Source organism: Lissotriton vulgaris, chromosome 2_1 (genome assembly GCF_964263255.1).
Source record: "Lissotriton vulgaris chromosome 2_1, aLisVul1.2, whole genome shotgun sequence".
NCBI lineage: Eukaryota > Metazoa > Chordata > Amphibia > Caudata > Salamandridae > Lissotriton > Lissotriton vulgaris.
Window position 1 is genome coordinate 1,400,456,947 of NC_141687.1, and position 21,703 is coordinate 1,400,478,649.

Consider the following 21,703-nt stretch of genomic DNA (forward strand, 5'->3'; position numbering starts at 1 on the left):
ATATATTAAGAAAGACAATGTTAAAAGGGTATATTATGGGACAAGGAGGGAATGTGGAAAATGAATATTTTTCGTTATGTATGTCCCATTATACACCCTCTCTTTCACGTCCCGAGCTCACCATGGCGGAAACTAGAAAATCCGGACACATGAACGTAAGGTTGCACTCAATGTGCTAATTCCTTTAATCACAACCACACATTCTTATGTCCGAGCCGATTCCGAGAAACGAGCGCCGTTGCAACCACACACTCTTATGGTCAGGCCGATTCTGAGAAATAAGCCCCTATTTGCCAAGACACAACAACCAATTCCGAGAAACCAGGGCCTGTTTGCTAAAGACACGACACCAGACATCCTGTCAACGACCAGTTCTCTTTTCTTTCTTTCTCTCTCTTATCTAAGGAACCAGCCTAGGGTTATTTCTCAACGTTCTTCTTCTGACGTGACTTCCTCATGATTAAAGACACAGTCATGCTTCTTCCTGTCATGACTTCTGTATGATTATGACACAGTTACACTGCCATGACTTCTGTATGATTACAACACGGCTGTCCGAGCTTTGCTCAAAGGGAAGCTCCTTCCTCTTTTCTGTGTCAAAAATGTATAAATACCATGTTTTCTTTGATTTTAGTAGAGACTATTCCCGAGCCTCCTTAGGTGATGGAGCTCTCCCTTAAATGAAGTTACTGAATAAAGACCCTTGAATTCTAACCACCACGGACTCCGCTCTTGATGCTTGACCTTATTGATATTATAGAAATTCCGATCAAGGTAAATTACAAAAATATTTTCCACAACTCCAAGGCCCCCCCAGCAAAATACGTGGGTGGGGGGGGGGGGGCTCAACGTCCCCCCTAAGCCCCGTGGACCACCACCCCGGGGCTTTGAAAATAAACGGTTGGGGGGCTCAAAGGCCCCCCCAGCAAAATACATGGATGGGGGCTCAATGGCCCCCCCAAACCCCGGGGACCACCACCCCAGAGTCTTTGTGTATTGTGGGGGGGCTGGGTGGCCCCCCTCCTGGAGCCGTTGAGGGCCCAGGGGACCACCACCCCCCCAGGGCCGGCTCTTGCAGTGTACCGGGGTTAGGGCTTCCGCCCTCCCATAGCAAACTTGGTTTGGATTTTGAAAGAGAGAGCAGGGACACCTGCTCTCTCTTTTAAAATCCAAACCAAATTGCTTTTCCACAAGGGGAGCTGCATGTTAGCAACTCCCCATATGGAAAAGCAATGCCGGCTCCTGAAGGACGCGGGGAGCTGGATGGGACCGTGGGGGCATTGGGGCTTCCCCCACGGTCCCCGACGTTTTATATAAGCCCCGGGTAATGGGGTACCCGAGGATAATAGAAATTAGTGATAGGGGCTATTTTTTTACGGTAAAATTAGGAGTCGCTCACCCAGCGTGGGACTCAGTACGGCCCCCTGGTGTGCACGAGTTGGATGCACAACTCCTAATGGGTCGGGTGCGTGACTCCAATCCGTTTGGTGCACGGCTTCTACGCGTTGGGTGCAGGACTCTCACTAACTAACTAAGTACACAATTGTGTTTCAGGCCTACAATTCCCCTGTCAGTATCGATACACTCCAGCAAACACCCTGTGGCTGCTCTTGCAATCCCATAGGGACTCTTTCAGTATCATGTACTAATCCATTCACTTAAGTAAAACTCAACCAATTATGAATTCACCCAGTGCCACTCGTTATAATCATTCAGTCAGCATGCATGTTCTCATGCAGTGAGCCATGCTTTAGGGCACGGAGTGCTTCAAACTCCTATGTTGAAGGGACGTTTCATAGGTGTGTGTGTTTGCACAGATAACTCATAGAACAAGAAACATCTCCAGATTTATTAGAAATCATTAATCTGGACACATGTGTGAATGCTGCACCTTCCTCGAATTGGTGTAACAAGGCACAACAAGGAGAATTATTTTCATTTCTAATAATTTTTTCTCTTTGAATGTATGCTAAAATGCACAGCATACATTGAAGGAGAAAAATGCCTTCACAGATTTTTTTGTGCAGGAAGGTGTGTCTTCCTGCACAAAAACTAATTCTGCATGACACAGATATCCTTACGCCATGGTGCAAGGGTGCCTGTGTCACCCCATGGCTGCAGTTTAGAGCAGTTTAAAGGGAAGCAAAGACTAGCAAAATATTTATGTACATATGTTGCATCCCTGTGCTTTGGCAGTACCATAGCACACTGTGCTAAAGAGCTAAAAGTGTCATGCTACAGCACTTCCTTATAGTTCTGCACTTATACATACACCATACAGTACTAATGCATTCTTTCAGTCAATTATGCACTATGTATACAACTTGATTCAAGCAAGCCGGGCTGAAGACGGCTGGAATGCCAGAAACCAGTCCTCTGAAGCTTGTTTCTGGTCCAGGGAAGACATGGCTTGGCAGTTCGGGCTGGACTGTTCCTATGAGGCACAGGGTCAGACTGATTTGCATATAGCCATGTCTGAACTGGGGTGGCAGAGTGGGCTAAAGAACGGTGATGGATTAAATCCAGATCTTTTGACTGGGTGTGAGTGGGTTTGATTGATTCAGATGCTCCGTCCATCACCACCCCCTTTTGAGCCCTAGATTTTAAAGTACAATTGCAAGACAATGGTGCATTCATTTAAGTATCAGTTAATATGGGCAAAAAAAATATTGCTAAATGTGAGGAAAACATATGCAAGGGTATAAATGAAGGTCTGGGGGAAAGTCCACCTGCTTACTAATATCGGTGATCCACAAAAAACTTCAGTCATGTAATAAAAACTTTACACACAAATACACGCTTTCCTCCAGTTTAACAGTGATTTACCCGGTATCTTAATGATCAAGCCATTCACTAATTTCTTCACCTTCTCTAGCCAGAGTCTCAAATTGCTCTGATGTATCACAAATGATAGATGTTGTTTTTTTTATTTCACTCTAAGTCATGAGGGAACAATTAGGCACGGGCAAAATTTTCCTCATGTGAATGTAATTGCATGTAATTTTTGTAATTTCATGTTGTTGGACGAAAATTCCTGAAATTACACTACTACGGCGTAACCATGCACTATTTGCTGCTGTTTTATAAAGCATGTGTTTTTTTCTGTGTTTCTTAAATACGAAATCCACTCTGGTGGCCAAAATGGATACGAGGACACATCTCATGATGAAATATAGCACCGAAATTGGTTTTCCATTTCACATAATTGTTTTGCGTAATTTTCCTGAAATTTTGCCGGTAGAAATTCAACGAAATGTGCACAGCTAGAAACAATGAGGCAGATTTACAAGCCCCTTGTGCCATTTCTGCGTCACTTTTCCCATGTTAAAAGTGACGCAAAAGTGGCGTAAGGGGCTTCTAAATCTGCCCCAATGTATTGAGTCCTGGGCATTCTGTTGACAATTCATTGCTATCAAATGTTTCAAGCCTGAATCAAACAAAGACTAAACAGTTCCAGCATTTACCGATTTCCAAAAATAAAACACCTGGGACCAGATCACATACACCGCACCTGTGCAGCAGTGGGAGTGCTGCGGGGGCAGTGTGGCAGGGTGAGGGGTGTAGTGGAGTACAACATATGACATATAGGAGTAAGGAAAATACTTAAATAAATAAAACAATTTACCTTACGAGCACTGCATCGCAGAGTTGGTGAGAAATTTCTGTTTTCTCCTAGGAATTCATTGGTCAGATTTACTAGCCTATCATGCACTGAACAGCATATTGCTGCACTGTGTTAGTGAAGGTGAAGGAGCAGAAATGTGCAATGTCTGCTAAGATACGGTGCACGTCTGCGCTCTCATTTTACTGGTGCATTACCAGCAGCTTAGGGTTAATGTAGGCACCCTGAAACCATGTTCAAGTCTCGGCAGGGACGCTCAACATCCTGTGATTCTGGGCAAATCACTTAATCTCCCAATGCCTAAGAAAACAAAATGAATGTGTCTGTCTGTAACATAACCAGTGCTCTTGAATAGCGCTCTGATACCTTCAGGTCAAGATTGCACTATATGAATCTCCGAAAAAAAAGGGCAGGATTATTTTTGTCCAAGAATGGATATTTGGCTCGTCAAAGTACATGGGTGGTTGCACGGAAATGCCCATGCATGCATTGCCTACCTGATTCAGTGGAATGCAAGAAGGCACTGTGCTGCGTTACCTTTTTAGGTCGAGGAACCGATAAGCTGCGCAAAGCGCAGCTTCCGGTTCGGAGATTTAATGTTACTTAGTAGGGCTTTAGAACCCGCTTCCCTGCCCGGTCTCTCCTCCATTGGCTGGCTTCCTAAACGGAGGCCAGCCATTGGAGGAGAGAGCTATCACCCCGATTTAGCCCCGTCTCTTTCAGATTCGGGGCGTACATTTTGCTGTTCTTTAGCTTGTGACGTCGTCCGTCACTCAGGACAGCAAAACATGCCCCTGAAAGCGAAAATTACCATGCTTTCTCTGAGGCATTTCTGCTTTGCCTCTGAGAAAGACGGTGGTGGTTTCCAGAGCTGCTCTGCTCGTCCTACCTCCCTCCGCCGGCAGCTCTCCTTCGTCCCGCTCCCACCCCCCTCCCTCCGCCCGCAGCTCTCCTTCGTCCCGCTTCCACCGCCCCTCCGTCCGCCGGCCCGCAGCTCTCCTTCGTCCCGCTCCCACCCCCCTCCCTCCGCCCGCAGCTCTCCTTCGTCCCGCTTCCACCGCCCCTCCGTCCGCCGGCCCGCAGCTCTCATTCGTCCCGCTACCCCCCTCTCTCTGCCCGCAGCTCTCCGGTAGGCTGCTCTCGCTTTTCTCGTTTGGATATGACACCCGTATCATGGTGTCAAGGATCGGGCAGGAGTTCGCCGGAGGCGTACGCCACCGCACTTGCCTCGGTACACCCAACGAGACGTGCCGCCTTGCAATCACCTGCCCAGTACACCTCGCACTCCGGGTCTCCAAAGTGCCTCGAGGACGCCCAGTACGCTGGAGGCCTACTCAGAGGCTGCATCGCCTCCGTGATCCCGTGAACTCCGCATCCAGAGAGAGGAGTCCGGCCACAAGAACCACGAGGTCCCACAGCCAGTGAAGGGAGCCGGAGCAGAGGAGCCCCCGCTACAGCAGCCCGGTGAGTGTGGGCATCTGGGGGGCTCAGCAGTAGTGCAAGAGCGTCCCCGGATGGTAGAGGGCCGCTCCATCGTCCGGTGGTAGCACCCAGGGGGCATTACGGTTGTAGAGCCCTGAGAAGGTTCAAAGGGCATCTACGTACTTCAAGTCCCCCGAGCGGGACTCCCACGGAGGTGGGCTGCTTTATTTTATCGAGGCTCAGGGCATTTGCAATTTCGAGCCACGGAGGCTCCTCCTGGGCAGTGTTTATTTAGAGCCCAGAGAGACTCACGCCGCACCTTTGCTGGATTCAGAGCCACGGAGGCTCGGAGGGGCAACTGGACGGGGACGACCGGGATGTCCGTTATTTGGTATGGAGTATGCTTTCAATACATGTCATCTTGGTAGGGGAATGCTGGGACATGTAGTTTTTTGAGGAGTATGCCCCTTTTTTTTAACAAAAATTGCATGTTCAATACATGTCCTTTTGGAAGGGGAATGCTGGGACATGTATTTTTCTGGGGTAAACTCAGTCTTTATGCGCTGGTGATTTAGTGTAAAAAGAAGGACCGGGATTGGCAGTGTTATCTATATTCGTTTGGCATTCTTGAACTGACCTTTAACTTTGTGACTATTCTGTTTGGCTTTAAATCTTGATGTGTTATTCTCTTGCAATGCTATTTTAGATATCACAGTAATCCTTATGTATTGTTCAATCTAGATTGCAGCTTGTGCGCCAACGTGATGCAATACACACGTTCCTCTTGACCTTTCACTACAGAGGCTGTGGTTCTGTGTCAAGATATTAAAGGTAATTACCAGCAACCTGACAACGTCACGAGACCCTGTCCCCAGCGCCTCCATCTCACACTTAGAAACGTTTGGGAAGGGGCACTTTTATGACAATTCCCTGAATGACCTAGACTAATCTTTACACTGATTACTATCTGTTATTCTTTCTGTCTATTCCCATGTAGCTTCCACTATCCGTGTTTTATCTGAGCTATTGTACTAATTGAATGAAAACTCTACAACCTTGAACCCTATCAAGTACATCGACTCGGGTAGGAGGTTTTGGGGTTACTACTCTGACTACTGCCTGTAAGTTGTAATCGAACTATCATATGGATTACTGTTTGTGACCCCTTTTCTCTGTTTCCCTGCAGCCTGTCATTATTCGTATTACAACTGAGTTATTTAACTGCCTGAACGAGAACTTTTCAACATGTGACCCTATTGAACATTTTTACTTGGGTAGGAAATTCTTTCTGGTCTCGGGAACGTAGGATTTGGGTCTGGCTTTCTGTAACTGCTCTCTTATTGCTTTTCGCATACAAGGGTGTGTGAAGACTGGTTTTCTCAATTGCGGGGTTCTGTATTTTTTATGCTATTTAGCTAAACGGCCTCCTAACTTTGTTATTACAATATTCTATTGTTATTTATGACTACAGACTCAACTGGGGAACTGGGTGAAGCCTGCTCTTCCCAGAATTTTTGTTGTTGAGCATATCCGACGATTAATTTGAGCCGGGGATGCAGGTGGGTGATGTGAGAGACACAAATCGGTGTTTGGGGCCTCTTCGCCAGTTACGCCCTCTGTTGTTGATATGATAATATAATGAAATATTTCTAATTATGATATGTTTTTCTCTTGGTTTATTTGGTGTTTTTGGAGCATAGAACTAGAAACTCTCTATCAGGTGGTCGTTGATATCATCTGTGTGTGCGTGGCTCTGTCTGTGTGTGTGCGTGGCTCTGTCTGTGAGTGTGTGTGTCTCTGTGTCTGCAAATACTCTCTACTACTCTCTAATGCTCACCTATTGCCATTGTACATGACAATACCATTTATTTATGTTTTTTAAAATAAAAAAATAAAAAAATAAAAAAAATGTCATGAGCAATGCCAATAGCTCTACCTTTAATAATGCCGAGACCATTGCATTGTAAATGCTTGTTTTACAAAGCCACATTGAGTGAAGCAAATCGGCCCTTGCATGACTTTGTAAATCTCTAATAGCTATATCAAAAACTTACAACAAACTTCATCCAAAATGTTTGTAAAACTTGGACTGAGTTTTTACATTAAGTAGGCAAGGTCCTGAGAATGAAATGGCTTTCCATAGGAGAGCTGATGATTTTTGTTCAGTTTTTTTCATGATACCAGCCTTGCTACTAAATTTAGGACTACTTTCAGAGAACCCAAGCTAGATGAAAGAAAGGCCAGTGAGTAGTAGTGTCACACAATCCAATCTTGAGAAAAGTAAGCTTTGGACTACTATTTCTAGGCTTTATTCAGAGACCAATGTATGACACACCAATTTGTGAATCGCAAATTGCGTTGCATTGGCGACTCGCAATTTGCGACTCGCAAATTGGGATGTATAGCAGTGCCTCAGACACTATTTACAATTCCTAATTGGGTCGCAAATTGCATGCCTTATTAATATTAATGAGGCAGGTGCAATTTCGACCCCATTAGGAATGGCCAGCACTCACAGGAATGGTGGCCTGCTGGGGTCAGCAGACCATCATGTCTGTGACTGCTTTGGGATGCATTTAAAAAAAAAAGAAAAATATCACATTTTTGTTTAATTTTTTTAGGGCAAGCAGTTGCCCTTAAAAAATATTTTTGTAACCATTCACAAAGGGGAAGGGGTCCCCTGTGGACCCCTTCTCTTTTGCTCATGGTTTACCAACCTACTTGAAGTAGGTGGTAAATTGTGAGTGCTTTGCGACCGCAATTGTGGTCACAAAACATTCATACATACAAATGCGAGTCAATATTAGGGAGGGACACCCTTGCCACGCCCCTTGTTAATAGCGACTCACAAACCTCATTTTGCGAATAGGTAAAATTTATAGATTTGAAAAATGAGGTTTGTACATGGCCATGCCCTAAATTGCGGTCGCAAAAGGGTTGATTGCCCGTTTGCCTCCGCAATTTAGGTCGTACAAATGGCCCCAAGTATTTGAGAGTGAGAATGGTACAGAGTTGCCAATTCACGTTTATTGTGTAATAGACAGTGTGATTTCCAGTACAACACCAAGGCACTTTTCTTTACTTACAGTTGTTCTAATGTATTTGAGTACATTATCTATTTGTGAGCATGCGCACAACTGTAATTCAGGATGATAAGAAGAAATTCAGCGTTTGTATCAACATGATTGTTCTAGTTCCTCGTCTTTCTGTGGCTTTAATGGATCTTGTTTATTCCTAATTTGTAATTAGAGGCAACTGTCAACTTGTTGGTGCATTTTCTGCCTAGTTATTTCAGATACTCATTTGATGACTAAGGGCCCGATGTAGGTAAATCTAATTTACCACTTCTAAAATACCGAATCATACCGATTCTGTATTTAAGAAGTGGTACATTAGAGGGGGGGAAATGTAGGTAATTCTGATTCGGTAAATACCGAATCTGTAAGATTCGGTATTTACCGATTCTGTAAATACCAAATCGGTATCCCCCATTGATTCCCATGGGCCTTGAAGCCCATAGGAATCAATGTGGAATACCGAATCGGTATTTACCGATTCGGTAATTACCTATTCTTGCAAGGGTGCAGGGGGTGTCACTTTGACACCCTCTAGCACCCCAATTACAGGCTTGTGTGCCATGTGGCACACATACATGCCCTATGGGCATGTCTGTGTGTCACATGGCACAGGTGTGCATGCACGGATGTGCATGCACACCTGGATTCGGTATTTTACCACCCAATTGGATTGGGTGGTAAAATACCGATTCTTAAAGCCCTGTGGCACTCTGACATGTGCCAGCTACATCTGCATTTACAGAATCGGTATTTTACCGAGTCTGTATTTACCGATTCGGTAATTTTACCGAATCTGCAAATACAGAATCGGTAAAATACCGATTCTGTAAATGCATGCCCTACATCTGAAAACCCTAATACCGGTCGGAAACGGCCAAAATCGGCCGTTTCCGACCGGTATTAGGGCTCCTACATCTGGTCCTAAAACCCTTAAACGTCTCTCTCTCTCTCTCTCTCTCTCTCTCTCTCTCTCTCTCCCTCTCTCTCTCTCTCTCTCTCTCCCTGTCTGTCTATCTGTCCATCTATCTCGCCCCATACCCCTAAACTTTTCCCCCTATTCCACGATCTCTAGTGTTCATTTCTCCTCCTTTCTCACTTTCCTTCACTGCATATTATTATATTTCATTTCTCTCTCCTCTCTTTTCCTCCACCACCCGCCGTCTCTTATATTCTCTCTTTCTCTTTTAATCAATGCATTGCACTTTTCTCTTTCTCTCGTCTCTCTCTTCATTCCGCTCACTTCTCCTCTGCAGGCCCCTGCAATGAAAACAAGAAGTCTCTTCAAACACAAACTCACACATGCATGCGAATTATTAATTCAGGGGGCCTTAGCAGCAAGAAGCAAGGTTGGTTGTACACTTAAACAGCCGAAAGCAGCTCTGCCCTCAGCTGTTATCGGTTTCGCCGTCTGTATATTATTTTTGGGGCCTCGCCTCATCCCTGCTTTCCCTCACTTGCACATCCCGCACAGACTCGGGCGCTGCTGCTATCAGCGCGGGCCTCTGGATGGGGCCCTGGGCTTTTTTTTTCTTTTTTTCTTGGCACAGGTACAAGCCTCTGAATTCTTTCAGGCCAGGCCAATTAAAACACGCTGCGAACTGCTGAGGGCAGCAGTCCCAGGCAGGATCCACTTACCTCGCACCCCCACCTCTGAAGAGGGTGGAGGGCGGGCTATGGAGAAGAGGCAGGAGGCCCTCTTTACAAAGAGGCCCGGGCAAACTTACTCATTAAGGTGGACTGCCGCCGCTGCCTCGCGCAGGGCTGTACGCGCAGGCTGATGGGAAAATGTCCCGGCGTTGTGCAGGCAAGTGTCCAATAGTGATAAAGCGCACTTTTGCACACAATCATTGAAATAATGATGCACTTTCATATCAGGGCGCAGAGCTGTCAATCTGCCCACTTTGAAGTGTAAGAACTTTAACCAGTCGTGGCTTTTAACCAACAGAATATTTATTTTAATCTTGGATTTACAGATTCAGTTTTACTGCAGATCTCCCCCATGAGCATGCAGTTTACTAAAACGTCAGGATTAATCAAAAGTATCAGAACATGGGTCGACCTGGCAACTATGATATTAAATCAAATTTACAAATGCAGCATGAAGCAAATCAACCCTGCGTCGTTTTTTTTTGCTACTTGCCTAAGACCGAGTGCTGCAAACATTAGCTGCTCACGGGCATATTACTGAGACAGCTGTGAAACAGCAAAAAACTGGATTAAAGGTGGTTTGCACCAGTTTGCTGCTTGTGAAAAAGGCAGTCAGAAAAGATTTGGGGCTTATTTGCAAGCCCCTTGCGCAGCCGGTACATCACTTTTTCCCCATATTAAACGCAGGGGCGGCTCCTCCATTAGGGCGCAGGAGTGTCGCCCCACTGCTTTCTCGCAGTGCGAGAAGCAGAAACATAAAATGGTATTTTAAATACCATTATATGTTTCCGATTCTCGCACTGCGAGAAAGCAGAATGGTATGCCTAGTTGGTTCGGGTCGGGGAGGAGTAGCTTGCCCAATACTGTGGGCCCTGACAGTTTGATTGGCCCTCTGGGGCTGACCAAACCATTCATGCGCACTCTGAATTTTCTCTATGTAGGCTGCATGCTGCCTCCCTACAGGCGCCGGCTGGGTGCCATCCACACCAATGATTGGCTTAGGCGAGGGGCGGGAGGATGTTTGCTTCCTGTTCCTGCTGAGGCAGGAGAGCATGACAACAGCAGGAAAATGCGGGCGCAGGACACGACCAGAAGCGGAGGCAGCACGGGGCCTGGTAAGGTAAGTTTATTATTTTATTTTTGGACTTGTAAATAAGACCCATTATGTACACTTTGCGTCGGTACACAAAGCAGAACAGTGCTAGAAGTGGTATATTTCAACAAGGGAACGCATCATTAAAGCATGTGGGGTCAAAAGTTTGCCACAAACACAAGAATGAATCAGAAGCATTCTGTCATTTGGAAACAGTAAGGAGCGTATTTACAAGCATCTTGCGCCACTGGTGCACCATTTTTTATATGATAAAAAGTGACACACCGGCAGTGCAAGGGTCTTGTAAATAAGCCGCATTGCCTGAGGTACCTGCATTCATCATTGGGCCCGGACCCGGTTTTAAAGCCTAACCCGCGAGGAAACCCCTTGCTTGGGGAGAGACTGTTTCTGCTCCTGCTCCTGTTCTCGCGGTGCTGCCGCTCGAGCCACCTTCCCACGTCGCAAATCCTAAGGTGGTGGACTACGTTTCCCAGAATACTGACGGCGCAGGTGCAGCGCTTCATTGAGAGCTCCCGGAGGTGCTCAACACCATCGGAGCAGTCCCGCCGTGCGGGACGCGCACGGGCCAAGGGCGGGCCCGTCTGCGCCCCTCAGCGGCTGGCAGAGGCTGGGCTGGGCCTATCCTCTTGGTTCCACCGCGGAGCTCGAACTCGACACCAACATACAGTAAGACTATACTCTGTTGCTATGACTTCCTGACCTGTTGTCGAATCAAGTAGTGACTGTGGACCTGACCAGACTATTATAACTGTGCCATTGCTTTAACTAATATATTAGCTAATAAAACTTGAAAGATTATGGGGAAGCAGAAAATGACGAGCCCAAAGATTCCCCTACAAAACCTCTGCCTCTCAACAATCACTATTGAACTACCTTACGGGGGCTATGGGGGCCATAAATAAGCAGATTACATCGGTAGAAGAATCCATAGAGGCAAGCTCCCTACGTTCCTCTATAGAAACTGAACAATTGGCCGAACTGCCGCCCTTGGGCTACGAGTCACAAGACCAAAGTAAAAGGTCGGAAACTCAGGCCAATGGCTGTATTCAAAATTTTTCTGACAACCTTATAAGTGAGCTGGACTCCTTTTCACAGCCCCCACAGAAAAACACAAAACCCCTTTCTGTCCAGAGAACACTTCTACTCTAGGGTCTAGAATAACAACAAAGGACAAGAATTACTTAGTAACACCAGCAGCAACCGCCCTGAAATCTGCCCACCAGGGGGAAAAAAGCCAACAATAAGGAAGGGCCCCAACGGAGGGAAGGAGGACCCCATAAAGGGGCTAAAGGGATTAACCATTGATCTGAAGAGATTATTCACTCTGGTGGAACGACTGGATCTTTATCTAAGGGTGAGCCTGGACCAAGTAAGGGCCAGACTGACACTTATCGAGGATCACGTGTCCCCAGACAAGGAAAATCCCGTAGTTCATGGGTTGCGGGTGAGAAATGAAGGGAAAATCTCACTGACCAGCAATGACCAAGCCACTCGCAATGACCAGCCCAATTCTAACTCAAAGTCCAGAGAACCCCTCCTTAAAGATCTCTCCACAAAAATAGTTGGCGGGAAACATCCCTTTAACGGGAAAGTTTCATGAGAATCCTGCAATCACTCCACTTACAGATGAAAGGTATTTGGAACCAACGTCATACCCATAATCCTTAGGCCAAAACACCTGTCCACCTGTATTTTTCCCCAGACAACAGGCTGCCCAACTCCCTCCAACTCAAAATAGGGCCCCTTCGGCACAAGACTCAGTACTTGACCTTCCGCCATGCGCTACTCTTCACGTAATAGTCTTAGCAAACATGCCACCAAAGGGATTAGAAGAGAGAGAAACATGGGAATCATTAAGGAATAAAGCCCTGTATTGGCTGGGCAGGAAAACAGGTCTTGAAGCCCAACTCTTCTCTGAATTTAAGATGGCACGAAGGGTCCAATAGGTGGGTAACACTATAAAAACATTTTCGGGGGACTGCATAGTACTTACATTTAGGTCCCCCATGCTGGTCAAGAACATCCTCTGGAGGGTTGGACATAACACCCTGGAGCCAGCTTTGATTTATATTCTTCCACTTGGCTTTTTCTACCCTCCATGCGTTAATCAAACTAATTGGTGAGCAAAAAGACTCAACGCCCCAATGTTGAACAACTATTATGGCATCCCGACACATAATCAATTTAATGTGCTATCTGGGCTGGATGGTATCGATTGACTGGGGAAAGATAGTGCCATGAAACCTGTCATACAGGAACCTGAAACTGTGCAGAGCTCAGTAAACAAATATAACTATCTTACTTCCACTAATTCGATTACTTTGATGGTAGTAGACAAGAATAGGACTAACAAGGGCAATACACCTTACCTTTTTGCTGTTAGGCCTCCAAGTCCGGCACTACCCACTCCCAGTATAGTGAGTAATGAAGAAAACTACAGCCAGACTGAGGAGCCTTTAGATCAAAGTATTGAGCAGCCCCTTTCTACCATTGACTTAGAACTAATAATCACCTTTTGGAATGTAGCTGGCCTTCGTCCTAAATTGACGAATGACACTTGGCTACAATTTGTAGTCCTTTTTAACGTCATTTGCCTTCAGGAGACCTGGGCGACGGAACAACTATATATGGTGGGCAATAAAACCTTTTTCTGTAGTGCCCTCCCCTCTGTCTCAGGGAGAGCGAAAGGTGAATTGTCGATTTTCATCTCAAATCTCTTGGTTTTTAAGAACATCGTACCTTATAAAACCAAACCAAATTTCCAAATACTCTTGCTGGACCTTAATGGTCGGGACAAATATGTCCTGGTAAATTTCTATAACAACTTAAACCAGACCGATCTAGCAATGCTGCTACAGGAAATATTATACCATCTTCAGGAACTGGAAAATAAGCTAAACAAAAATAACATCATTATCTGGGGGGGAGATTTTAACCTTACTCTTTGTCCCCAAAGTAGTAAACAAAACTGTGGTCTATTAGATGAACACTGACTTCCAATAACTCACTTCTGCCATACAAAGGCTGGAGAGCGATTGAATGAGGCAATAAGTATTTTGGACCTGGGCCTGGCAAACGATTTAGTGTCCCCCTCAATTCCCTTAACTAGAACTTATAATGGGAGGGGAGCAGAGAGTACCATAGATTTTATTTTCACCTCAGTTACTGCTGCGTCCCGTATTGCTAATTTTACTATTCATGACAACTCAACTTGTGACCATTTTTCGATCAGCGTATCTGTAACGTTGCCAAGTAACAATCAAAGGCGAAATTTGGGGCACAACAAAAGCCTTGGCATACCACGCATGGAGAGACCTAATGGGTATTCCCTTAAATGGGAAAAAATTGACCCACTAGTAATAACCACCGAGGTAGTAAGTAAATCCCTAGAATCAATAAATAATTGTTTGGATCTTAACGCCACCGATGCGGAGGTCCTAAAGAGCTTCTCAAAAATAACAGCGGCAGTAAAGGGAGCCCTTTATAGGGAATTAAAGGACAATCCACCAAAGAACAAAGGATGGTTTGATAAGACCTGTTCAAAAGCCCACTCCAACTTAAAAATGGCCTTACACAAAACACTGAGGGACAAGCAGGAAATTGCCTTTACCAGAAGGGCATATAACAAGTCGATAAAGAACAGGAAAAAAGAACTTAAGAAAGACCTCTGGGCCCAATTACACAATAGCTGTATCCTTAAAAACAATACCCTTTTCTGGAAGGGAATTAGATCACCTTTCCTTGCAGATAATAACACCAATAACACCATGGATATAGCCATTAATGAGGTAGCATGGGTGAATCATTTCCTGAGAATTTTTGGGATCCTACCCTCCCAGGCACTATCTAACAACAAAGAGGTCGTAGTTCAATCGCCATCCAACTCCGTCTTCCCGATTACATTGGGTATATCTATTGACAAAGTAGAAGCGGCCCTCTCAGCAAGTAAAGGCAGAAAGATCCCAGGCCCGTATGGAGTTCCGGTGGACCTCTTTAAATATAACATGGAATTGTGGTCCCCGATTCTGACTAGAGTCTTGGAGGCATCTTGTGCTGCGGGTCTCCCTGACTCTTGGTCAGATTCTATCTTGGTGCCAATTTTTAAAAAGGGTGACCGTAATCTGCCATCATGCTATAGACCAATTTCACTGTTAGATTCCCAAGGTAAGGTGGCAGGCCGTGTCATTCTCAATCGATTGCAGATGTGGGTTACAGACAACGGAAAACTCTCCGACATACAGTACGGATTTAGAGAAGGACTTGGTACTATTGATCAAGTACTAAGTCTCTCTCTTTTAGTGGGCAAGTATGAGATGGCCAAAGGTGGGCATTTGTACCTAGCATACGTTGATCTTTCAGCAGCCTTTGACTGCGTCAGTCATTCCAAGCTCTGGGGAATATTAGAGGAAATGGAGGTTGAGCTCCCTTTAATAAATTTCTTACGGGAACTATACACCAGGGCCACAGCCAGGGTCAGGTTCGGCAAAAAGGGGGAACTCACGGCATCATTCGGTGTGCAGAGAGGAGTCCGACGAGGATGTGTCCTGGCCCCCTTTCTCTTTACCCTTTATACCAACGGGCTGGAACATGCTAAGTTACAGGGCTGCCAGGATCTACCGTTGATAAATGGTCGACAAATTCTGGCCCTCCTGTATGCCGATGACGCTGTGATCCTCGCAAGTACACCCGTTGAACTCCAACGTGCCATGACAAGATACCACAGCTTTATGGCGGACCTAGACCTTAATATCAATATCAAAAAAACTTTCATTATGTCTATAGGCAGGGGTCGCAAGAAGGTTAGGGACATCTTTGTCGAAAACGTAAAACTTGAAACAACAAAAACCTACCCTTAGGTGTTTTGATAGACGACAAGTGTTCTTGAAAGCAGGCCATCGAGATAAGAAAGCTGCACTTCACGAAGGCCACAACAGCTTTGGTTAGCTTCACACAAAGGTTGGGAGGTAGACAACCAACGGAACTGATTAAAATTTACAAAGCTAAATGCATTAGCGTAGCAACCTACGGAGCAGCCCTGTGGGGTAATGGGAATATCAAAGCCCTACAGAAAGCTAAGAACTGTTTCCTAAGATTCATACTCGCCATCCCCCGAAGTTCCTCAACATACAACTGTCACCTAGAGCTCGGCCTCACATATCTAACCAATATAATTAGGTTTCAACCGATGCTTTTGTGGTACCGCATCTGGTCTTCCAAAAGAACGGCCCTTACTCGGGGGTTGCTAGAAGATTGCCTCCTATTAGAAAATGGGGGCAAAAATAAGTGGCTCACGTACATTAAAAAATTCTTCCATGATTTAGGATTGGGGAAATATTACTCTTTCCCTCTGACAATAATAGAACTATCTAGGAAAGAATTCAAAACAATGTGCTTGAGCCACTTGGAACAACTCAGGTTGGGCAACGAGATCAGCAAACCCACTGTTCAGCATACATTGCTGATACAATCTACCCTAGCTATCCAGCCCTATTTAACGTTAGAAAACAAGGCCCAAAATAGATTTCTACTGACTCGCTTCAGGTGGAATATATTCCACCATCTGGTGTCATTCCCAGAGGTGAACACGTGGGCTACACACTTAACTACTTGCCCATGTGACGGTATTTCAAATCAGTCTACCATACATGTCGTTCTCTTTTGCAAGTTTTATAAGGAGCCTAGGACACGCTGGCTGCTCCCATTATTAAAACACTTGGCTTTAAGAAGATGTCTTCCAGCTTACATCGCCTTACAACTATTGGAGACAACATATATGGCAGAAAATATTGTTAGATTCCTGAAATTTTGTGTTAAACATAGGGCAATTCTAGGTTAACTGAGTGAACTGTATTGCGCTTCTTTCACTGGAGAATCATGAATTTTGAGATACATATTTACAGTCCAAAGTGACCTCCATTGTTGTATATAATGATTTGGTGAATGTGTCATGAAATCTTATCTAATTAATTTAAATGGTTTATGCATTTTATGGTATGTTTTAAGGTGTATAAAATGAATTGTACTTTTATGGTTTTCTAAAATTGAAACCCGAATAAGGATGATTTTGATTTGATTTGATGTTTACAGAAAGGCAAAAAGAGAAAAATATTATCAACCTGTCATCTAGACAATGATCCTCAGTACTCCAGGGATCACATAGTGATGTCAAGAGTGCAGTAAAAGATATGTGTACTGAGATGGCAAGGGTAAAAATTTGTCGTTTTAGGTGTTCAAACCGGTTAATAAAATATACTAAGACTATCCACAGGCGACACTATAATCTTTTGATTGTCAAGAACATCCAAAGTTGACGTTTCAATCGCTTAAAGAATGTTTGGGTCAATATCAGGACAAGGCGCAGTTGCAGAGTTCAAAGATCCAAGGCTGTATGTTGGACTATTCCAGGAATGAAAAAAACTCATCTGAATGCATCAGAAAAAAGAACACTGTCAAGAAACACCAAAAGTGGTAGGTGAACTAGCTCGAATCTAAGCTCCCCCAAAAGACTGAACCCTATGAAGAATGGCAAGTAGCCAAACATACAGTCCTATTCCTAAAACGTGGGTTAATATAATACATGATAAGATTTGAACAAGTAATCACAAGGTACAAGTAGAATTGAGAGATCATTGTTTAAAATAACATTGCCTTTTTGACACGTAAAATCCTCCTAAAAAACGGCTAACCAAATAACAGATATCATGTCCATTTAGTTGCTGTAAAAAGAGCAAAGCAGATTTACACTTAGTAAATGTGTGCCTGTGCAGCAGAGGAAATAGAAATTCCCTGGTGCACAGGAGTTAAAAATTACAAAGGAAAACAAAGTACAATAAGTTCTGGTTTGATTGCTCATCACACGGGCAAATACAGATATTTTTTGGAGAGTATTGCCTTAGGGGGAAACACAACAGCCAGCATATCATTCCTAACCTAAAACAAATCAGTATGTTGCGTTTGTACCTGTTCTGCACAAATATTAAGTATGAGGCGATTTCGGCTGTCATCTGAACCAAACAATAATCTCTTACAGAGTGCTCCACCACTTCCACAGCCTCTCTAGAGGCCTACCTGTGTGTAGAAAAGCATTCCTGGTTCCAGCTTTTGCCTTTCTTGCCGATACTTGCTGAACATACTCAAGGCTTAATTCTTGCTGTAAGGGTAATGAGGTGTCAAGGGAGAAACCCCCAACAGGCAGCGACAACATTTATTTTCCACTATTTGGATGGCAGTACATTTCTGTAACGCTAAAAGTCCAGTGCCATACATCAAGGTTGGAAGGCATTTCCTTTCATAGATTTCTATTAATGAGGCCAATGGCTTTCTACCAATGTAAGCAGTAAAAGAGAAAATTGTGATGGTTGGCACAAGAGAATTGAGTTTAATCTACTTCTAAAAAATGCAGACCATGTGCAAACATCAATTTGTAAGCAAAGATAAGGAAAATAGGATACCCTATCTAGTTTTTTTCTCTCCAATCGATTGGGTACTAGTTTTTGTGCTCCAAGGGCTGCACACCATAACAAATATTTTGGAGTAATTTATTACCAAGTCAAGATCCTTCATGAATTTCACAAAGGTACTGATAAATATCCTCATACCATTCGTTGTTCTAGCGAGAAGTCCTGCATCATCTGCATTTAATAAGAAAGGCACAGCTTTAGTTTCTACGAGTGGTACATCTGCCCCAACAACATCTAATGTCCTCTCCAAATCATTAATGTATAACAAGAAGAGAGAGGGGTGAGTACGCAACCTTGGCGTAGTCCTCGATTGACCTTAAATGGAGAAGTACAATCTCGGGACTCACCAAATCTCACTGACGCTGTGTTATCCTGCTGTAGAAGTCTAAGAAAGGACACCAGGTGTGCCTCAAGACCCATAAATTCAAGGATTACCCTTAGTTTTGACCTATTTACACAATCATAGGCGCTCAATAGGTCCATAAATGCAAGATGGATTGGGATGCCCTTTGCATATTTATATTCAGCCACGGAAAGATGTAAGTTCAAACGCTGCTCAATAGTTCCCAGGCCCTTCCAGAAACCATATTGAACTAGCAATATGATGTTATTTTCCCTTGTCCACAATAAAAGTCGATCTAAGACCACTCTACCAATTATTTTAGTGGTGGAGTTAAGCAAGGATATTAGTCGGTAGCACCTAGGGTGGTTGGCATTGCCCTTTTTAAAGATGGGTACAACAATTGAAAGGCTCCAAGATGGTAATATCCCTTCACTGCAAACCATATTAAAGACAGAATTGAGTACTGGTGACCAAAATGCTGGGTTCTTCTTAAATAAGTCCATAGGCACCCCATCCGGGCCCAGCGCTTTTTTGCTCCGACTGTCATAAGCAGCTTTTAGAACTTCCTCCTCTCTAAAAGACAAATTGCCACAGGGGGACTCTTTGAGTAGACCCTCATCTGTGGGCACCATTTCAGAGGAATACACAGCTGAGAAGTGGTCACATCACACCTCAGACTTTGCTTGGTGTCTGGGCTGGTGGCATGCCTGCCTGCACCACCTTCCAGAATGCCTGAGGATCTTTATTCTGACAGGCTACCATTATAGCTTCCCACTTCTCATTCTTAATTACCAATTTTCTTTTTTGCAATACCACGGCATATTCTTTCCTACGGGCTATAATTAACTTTAGTTTTCTAGGGATTTCCTTTATGGCCTTTCCCAGATTATCACTCGACAGTCTGCATTCATTATCGAACCATGACTTAACCTGGCAGGGAACTCTACCATTAGCCCTGGTAAGGAAGCTTTTAACACAAGACATAAGCACCCCAAAACATTTTAGGACCACGTCCAGACCTTGAGCATTTAATAAACGGATACTCACCAAATCTATGCTGCTACCCACAATGTAGCTCATGACTAGCTTCATGTCTGCATGGCGACAAACCAGTCTCCGACCTGTATGTTTAACAATTATTGCCGAACTACTTCCAACTGGTTTGTACTGCCACTTTGGGCGGACAGCAAAAAGAAAAACTGTAGTATTGTGATCAATAAATACTGATGTGCGGGCATCTCCCCCGTGATAATTGGAGATAGATTCAGTGAAATAAAAACATAATCAATTGCGGACGCAGGTCCCCTCCAGATAAAAGTAGGTATTGTTTGTAGAGCCACTGGGGGAAACTGCATTCTTTAGGTCATGGCCGCCAGACGGTACAATATGCGTCCCCTGGAGCCCATGGCATCAAGATCTGCTTCCATTAGGAGGGGATTGAAAATTGTGCGTAAAAATGACAGCAGTACACCCAGAAATGTAATGATTGATTGATTGAGTTTGGCATTCAATCAATCAATCACTGCATTTATAAAGCGCGCTACATACCCGTGATAGTCTCAAGGCGCTGGGGGGGGGGGCACTGATGATCGAAAAGCCAGGTCTTGAGGAGTTTTCTGAAGGCCGGCAGGTCCTGAGTCTGTCGTAGGCCGGTCGGGAGAGTGTTCCAGGTCTTGGCGGCGAGGTTGGAGAAGGATCTGCTGCCGGCGGTGGTTTTCCGGATACGAGGAACTGTGGCGAGGGCGAGGTTGGCTGAGCGGAGGTTTCGGGTGGGGGTGTGGAAGCTGAGTCGGTTGTTGAGGTATGTGGGTCCGGTGTTGTGTAGGGCTTTGTGCGCGTGGATGAGGAGTTTGAAGGTGATCCTCTTATTGACGGGGAACCAGTGCAGGCCTCTCAGGTGGGGTGTGATGTGGCTGCATCGGGGGACGTCGAGAATCAGTCGTGCCAAGGCGTTCTGGATTCGTTGGAGTCGTCTCAGGAGCTTAGTTGTTGTTCCTGAGTAGAGGGCGTTCCCGTAGTCGAGTCTGCTGGTGATGAGGGCCTGGGTGACGGTTTTTCTCGTGTCGGGACTCGGGAGGGATCCATTTGAAGATCCTGCGGAGCATGCGGAGGGTGTTGAAGCAGGACGCGGAGACGGCGTTGACTTGCCTGGTCATGGAGAGGGTGGAGTCGAGGATGACCTCCAGGTTTCGTGCGTGGTCTGTGGGTTCTGGGGCTGTGCCTAGAGATGTGGGCCACCAAGAGTCATCCCAGGCTGATAGGGTGGTTCTGAGAATGAGGACCTCCGTCTTGTCTGAGTTCAGCTTCAGTCTGCTGTCCTTCATCCAGTCGGTTACAGCCTTCATTCCTCTGTGGAGGTTGGCTTTGGCGGTGTGGGGGTCTTCGGTGAGGGATATGATCAGCTGGGTGTCGTCGGTGTAGGAGATGGTGTTGAAGCTATGTTGTCGTGCGACGTGGGCGAGCGGTGCAATGTAGATATTGAACAGCGTCGGGCTGAGGGAGGATCCCTGTGGGATGCCGCAGATAATCTCAGTGGATTTCGAGTGGAAGGGTGGGAGGCGGGCGCTCTGGGTTATGCCGGAGGGGAAGGATATGGTCCAGGCCAGGGCCTTCTCTTGAATTCCGGCGTCATGGATGCATGCTGATAGGGTACGGTGGCAGACTCTGTCAAAGGCTGCTGGAGGATGAGGGCAGCTGTTTCTCCTTTGTCAATCAGCATTAAAATCACCTGGCTATATTAGACTAAAAGGTCTACCGCCCTGGGACTCCCTATCAGGAAAAAAAAAAAACAATCAATGAAAGCAGACCCTCAAAAACCAATTTACACCTTTGTGAAAAGACATTATTGTAAAGGTTCACTACATAAATCCTAAGCTGGCCTGCCCAATTTAAATCAAAGGCCTGGTCCAGTTATATTGGGATGAATCTTGAAGCCGATATCCACCTTAAACAAGGCTGCTAATCCCCCTTTAGTCCAACCCATGGGAGAAGGAGTGGCTGGGAAATAAAAACATGAGG